Here is a 6,383-nt window from a genome sequence, read left to right as displayed (position 1 = left end):
CTCTTCTACTTGTGGCACCCCTTCCCCCTCCTTTCCCTCTCAGGTCCCTCTCCCTCTTTTCTGACTTGCTGAAACCAGGGGGAAAAAGGAAAAATTAAAGAAAGAAAGAAATATTGGAAAGGTTGCCCAAGAATATCCAAAACCCTAACAAGATCCTTCAAGATCCCTATAACAGCCCACATCTTTCCAGACATCCCGAAACCCTCCCTAGACCCAACTGCAAGCTTCCCTTTTCTCATCCCATCTTATCTTGGGCAAGTCTGGATACCCTATTACCAAGTAAACAATCCCACTTTGGGTTTTGATAAAACCCCTAATTTTACCCTTTTCCAAAATTATTTAGACCAATTTAGGTTGTAGTTAATTGAGATTTCCATATCAATTTTAGATTGATCCTTTTCATCCCATATTAATTTAAAGTAATTCATACCCTACCATAATGATCCAAAGTATCCCCATGGGTTATTGTTAAAACCCTAACATTTTTCAAATATTCCCATAACCTTTCCCCTAAGTTTCCAAGTTATCTTAAAATCATCTATTAGTCTGTTGGATCTCAACAGCTGGTTTGATTAAAGATTCTGGGCAAACCCTAAATTTTAGGGAATTCATCCAAGAAACCCTAACCCTAAAATTGGGTTTACATCATGATCCCATGAGTTCTATTCATAATTGGTCCCTTTAATGGTCTGAAAATATGGGTGGGAAAGCAGGAAACGAAATCCACTTCATTAGTTTACCTAGAGTCCTGTTTTGAGTCAGTTTGTTTCAGTATCTTAGTTTCACACCAGTTTATGTTACCTGATTGGTCAAGGATTGGGTTAGGCCTTTCCATTTGGTGTCTGATTCTCCTATCTAAGTTAGTAGGCACTTCATTTTTATCACCCCACAGTTCTGCCATTGTTGCTGCCTCAAATTTGTCAATTCTATCATTACTAGAGACTTCTGAGCAAAAAGGTGAAACTCTAATCTGATTCAAAGTCTGATTTGGTTTATTGTTTGATCTAGAAGGTTCCAAAACATTAAAGTTTTGGATATGAAATTGAAAAGCGCTGTGGGATCCATGTTTGAGTGCAGTAATGTGTGTGTTAAGGGTGCCAACAGATAAAGGTTAAACCAAGCTGCATTTAAGAATCAAGGACAGTCTTCCTGCGTAATTGAAGAATCAAGGAGCTAAACACCACGTTAAATTGGAAGATTCCTTCAAGACTTGGAATTCAGATTTAAATGAAACTGGAATATTTATGTAATCCTAATATACATGATCAATAAGATAAAATCACGGTTAAAGAATAGGGTAAAATTTCACCACTGCTTAAACATCTCAGGAAACCCCTATATAAATATGCATGTTTTTGCAAGTTAAGGTCAAATATTGACCAGCACTTAGTGGTTCCATTGGTTTGATCTAAAGAAGGAAGAAGGTGCTGAAACTTGGTTTTATTGCCACTTCACCATACCATACTACTAGATACTGATGTGAACCAGGATCTAGGGTTTGTCTGATTAATGTAATGTCCTAAATCTAGGCCCACTCCACATCCTCTTCCTGAGATTCAGCAGTCTACAAGGGACGCAATACCCTTCGGTTGAGGGTTTTTGCCTGATTTTAAAGGTGCTGGGGTCAGGTTAGGCCAGGCTTAGGAGTTTAGGATTTAAGGAATTAAGTCTTTGAACTTTGCAGTCCTGTAATTTCAGATTCCCCCTTGTCCTCCGAGGAAGCCCTAGTCTTCAGAGGTAGATTGAGTGTACCAGCTGTAGAAGAGCTTAGTAAGGAGACCCTGAGCGAGGCTCACCAGTCTGTGTTCACTATGCATCCTGGTAGTACAAAGACGTACAGGGATTTTAAAGAACATTTCTGGTGGAACTGGTTGAAGAATGATGTGGAAGATTTTGTTCAGAATTGAAAATTCCAGAACCAAGGGTTGGGGAGTCAAGGGGAGCTTGCGGATGAGAGGAGAGACAAGGAAAGGGGCTGAAATGAGGAAGGGGAGGCTGGTACTCACTTGCAGATGAATTAAGTTGCTGAACTGAAGAATTTATGCAGAATTTAATGCTCTTGAAGTTACTGCAGGCCCCCTCTAGGGAACCTACGACTATTCTTGGTTGCCTTCAGCACTCGATAAAATTTTTATTCATCCAATCAACCTCCTCAATACAATGCTAGAAGGATTATTTATAGTCAATTAAAAAAAAATCAAACTTGGACTTTAACTTGCAATCCAATATGGACTTTAACTCATAAATGAACCTTCATAACTTACTCTAGAGGAATGCAAATTGAATTCTATGAGTAGATATGGATTCCTTGCAAGTAGGATGACTCTAGGGGACTCCTTCACAGCCTAGGAATCCAACTCTAATCAGGACTCTTCAATAACTTGACGATTAAGGACTCAAATTCAAAAACAAAAATAGATCTAGGGTCCCACAAATATACTGGATCCAACTAAAACCTAATTTGATTCAACAAAAATAAGTAAAATTACCAAAATACCCCGGTAGTACTAGGCGCCATAAGGTTCAGGGGAATAACCCTAGGCCCTATTTCAGCCCAAAACATGGTTTACATCAGACACAGTATGGGGGTTGCCAGACCACTCCAAAGAGATCAGTTCAAAAGATTTGGTACATACTTTGGCCAGTAAACTACCTATTCCCCAAACTTTGAAAAAAGGGACTAAATACTTACTATTTGGGTGGACCTTTTATATGTTAGACACCAGATGCCGATCTACAACCTTATCGTGTCAAACTTCATATATATTATTTTTTCTAGTAAAAAAATTGATTTTCCTGCACCAAAATTAAAAACTAAAAATAAAAGGGTACAATAAGCCCAATGGGACTTAATTTTATGTTTCCAAGCAGGTGTAGGCTGACTATGTGGACACCGATAGCTTGTCTCGCACTTTAGCATGCCACATGCACGAGAAAGTTGCTGGTCAGAATATATACCATAAGGTCATTTCACAGGTGTTGAGGAGCATGCATTTTCTTTATCCCTTCCTTTGTCAACAACTAAATGTATAGCCAAAACCATTTTTAAAAAGTGGCTCAGCGGCTGGTTCTTCACAGCATGGCGACCAATTTCAGGATAGGTCATGTGAAATAATGCAGATGATAACATTTATCAATTATCAGGTAGCCATTGATGTAACCTCAATAGGATGGGGACCAACAAACTACGATCCGAAGATGATCAGCAGAGTAATTAGGTTTCAAACGCTTTTGAACACTTGATTCAATTTTGGCTTAGGGTTTTAGAGCTTCTTGGATGGGTGTACAAAGTCTGATTTAGGGCTATAGGTCTAGGGTTTAGAAGATCTGAACCTTTATTATTCTCAGTTTCAGATTAATACTCTAGGATTAGGTTTGGTGATTTAGAGCATCGAGGTTTTGGGGTTCTAGGGGGATGAATGGGGCTGAAGTGGGGATCCATTATTGTTGGTTGTGTGGGGCATAGAACAAAATTCCATCGAAACTTGCGAAATTTCGGTGGAAATTTCCCATTTTGGAAAATGTGAAACGAAACTCATGGGGACCGAATAAAAGTCCTCAGTTTCGATCGAAACTGTCGAAATTTCGTCGAAACTTGTCGAATCCTCGAAACCTGTCAAAACTTGATTCAACCCAGTTGGACCAGCTGGTTCATGAGGAAAAAAAATTTCCAAATTTCGTGGAAACATAGGAAATTTCATGGAAACTTGGGAAATTTCGTGGAAACCTGGAAATTTTGTGGAAACTTGGGACTTTTTCCTGTAAACTTTGTAGTTTTCCCAAATTTTCAATTTTTTTGTTTATTTCATGTTTCTCCAAATAACCCCCATTAGGACTTCCCTATCCAAAGTGTGTATTCTCTCAGGTTGGTTATCTTAAGCATATTGAAGACCAGACTCATAAAGTTACAGTTGTCGATTAACTCGGCAACCATAGGCATAAAATGTTATGGGATGTCTATGTTCGTTGGTTGGAGGAGAGGATGTTACAAACATAGTACTACTCAGCTCACAGGATGAATTCACTCTTGGCACTCCTGTTAACACTAAGTTGTATTTTCCTTTTATTGTTAACTATTTTGAAATTAGAAATTATATATTGAATGTTATGTGCTTAAGTAGTTAAGTTTATAATGTACTTTTTGGACAACTCTACATTGATGTTATGTACATTGAATGACATATCTACATTGATTTTTTTAGCAAAATACAACAAATGTATTCTTTATACTTTAATTAGCTTAAATACAGGATCCCACCCCAAAATGCTCTCTAAAACCTGTCAAAACTTGTGCAGAAAAGGCCTCAGTTTCCACTTAAGTTTTCAAGTTTCACCCGGTCGAAACTTGAGTTTCCCTCGAATTTTTTACCATGGTGTGGGGATTGTGGAACTGCAAGGGAACGGAATCTGATGGAGGGTTTGAGAGATATGACAGTCAGGGCTATGGGGAAGTAAGGAAGGCTGAATAGGGCAGGGGATGAAGAAACAGAAGTGTAAGTTGCAGGGAAGATGAGTGGGACAAAGGCTGACTTTTTACCTTCCTGTAACCAAGTTTATTACAGAGCTAAGATGGAGATGGAGTGATGAAGACAGATCCAAAGCTCTGCTGAAGGAGAAATCCCTCAAGTTGAAACCCTAACAGCTTGCTCGACACCTTGATTAATGTTGCAACAAATGCTCATTAATTGTATTCTCAAATCTGTCTATTGTTACAAGCATAGGCTATACATTTATGGCCTTAACAATCTTAACATCGAAATTAGAATTCAAATAGGACTTCTACTTCTAATCTTAAAAGACTCCTCATCTCAACCTAGACTGACTCAAATAATAATAGTTTAAAAGCAGAATAAAATTCTAAAAAACTGTTAATTACAAGTATGCCCAGCTGGGCTCAGCTAAAATTACCAAACTACCCCTGATATCAAATTGTGCTTCCTATGCTACTGGGCAGCAAGCCTAGCACTTCCTTGGGGCTTTGGGAGTCCTCTTGGGGTGGTATGGTGACCTACATCAGCCATGGAGGGCTACTTTTATTTCTTCTCATACACTATGACATGGCATGCAGCAATTGTCATGCAGTAAAAGGAGAACACATCTCAGTTGCATCTGACTCAAGACTCAATCAACTGGTCATAGCTCATATCAACAGACAGTCACAGTACTGTGCTGTAGGGACATGGAAGACTAGGGTGTCTACATATTGTTCATTATACTTGTGTGCCTATGACTGCAAATTGTTGACTGTACTTTGTTGTTTGTACTTTCTACTAAGAACTAATCTGTATCATGTTCCTCCAATTTTTCTTGTTTTAGAGTACTAAAACAATGTATATAATAGGCAATACTAAATAAGGTACTCTACAGGTTTAAGCTTAACATTTACTTCCAAACAAGGATGAAAAAGCAAATTATTTTATCTGCATTCTATTTAGCCCAAAAGAAGGTTTCACCGAAGTTTTTGGGGCCTGCAGTGGCCACTTTTCTACTAAAACCTGGAAAAATGCAAAGTTTTGGCAAAATTTCACATAAGCTTCAGTGTTTCAGTGATATCAATCTGACCTTAACACTTAGAGGAAACAAGAATAAGATATGCTTAACATTTGGATGGCCATTCTTAAAACATATGGCCCTCATGGTATGAGTTAAGTTAAGCTCTCTATGTAATATGTCCCGGACAAATTCCCATCTTAATCACAAAGAATCTGACAAATTTCTCTTAAAATTTTTTGGGATGTATTTACCTTTTCTTGCTTCATTTCATCACATGTTGTTTGTGCTTCATGTCTGGAATTATGTTTTATCATGACAGGTCCACCATATCTTCACTTTAGCTGCAAGCTTATTCCCAGCAGATTCTATTTCTCTATCTTCCAACATGCGGTACCAATCAAGGGGATCCTCAAGTGAAGCAATCCAATCTAGAAAAACCAGAGAATCCTTTATGTATTTATTTATTTTTGTAAAATAAAAAACCAAAAGATGTACATCCCCCATTATCAACTTGCTTTTTGGGTCCATGCATCTAAAATAGACCAATAATTCTAATTAAAGATACCTTACTGCTGGCACTCTAGGGACAGGCTAAATGCTCACTATGGTAACCAGCAATTGGTATGTGGTGGAATGTTGGAAACCTCTCAAACCAAGTACCAAAACAATGTGGTAAAGGAAGAAGAATTTCTAGTTCAATTGTTAACATAAACCCAAATAAGAAAAGTAACAAGAGTATAATATCAAACCCAAATAAAATCTATACAATTAGTGAATATTGGTAAAAAGAATGAGACTTCTGCTCTTTTTCTATATAGATAATTTGAGAAGCAACTTAAATTAACTTCGAACGTAAAGAACCTAGTGTACTTTTGACCCAATTCTTACTT

This window comes from Hakea prostrata, chromosome 9 (genome assembly GCF_041222555.1).
Source record: "Hakea prostrata isolate BN-2017 chromosome 9, UWA_Hpros_2, whole genome shotgun sequence".
Taxonomy (NCBI): Eukaryota; Viridiplantae; Streptophyta; class Magnoliopsida; order Proteales; family Proteaceae; genus Hakea; species Hakea prostrata.
This window is presented reverse-complemented; position numbering follows the sequence as displayed.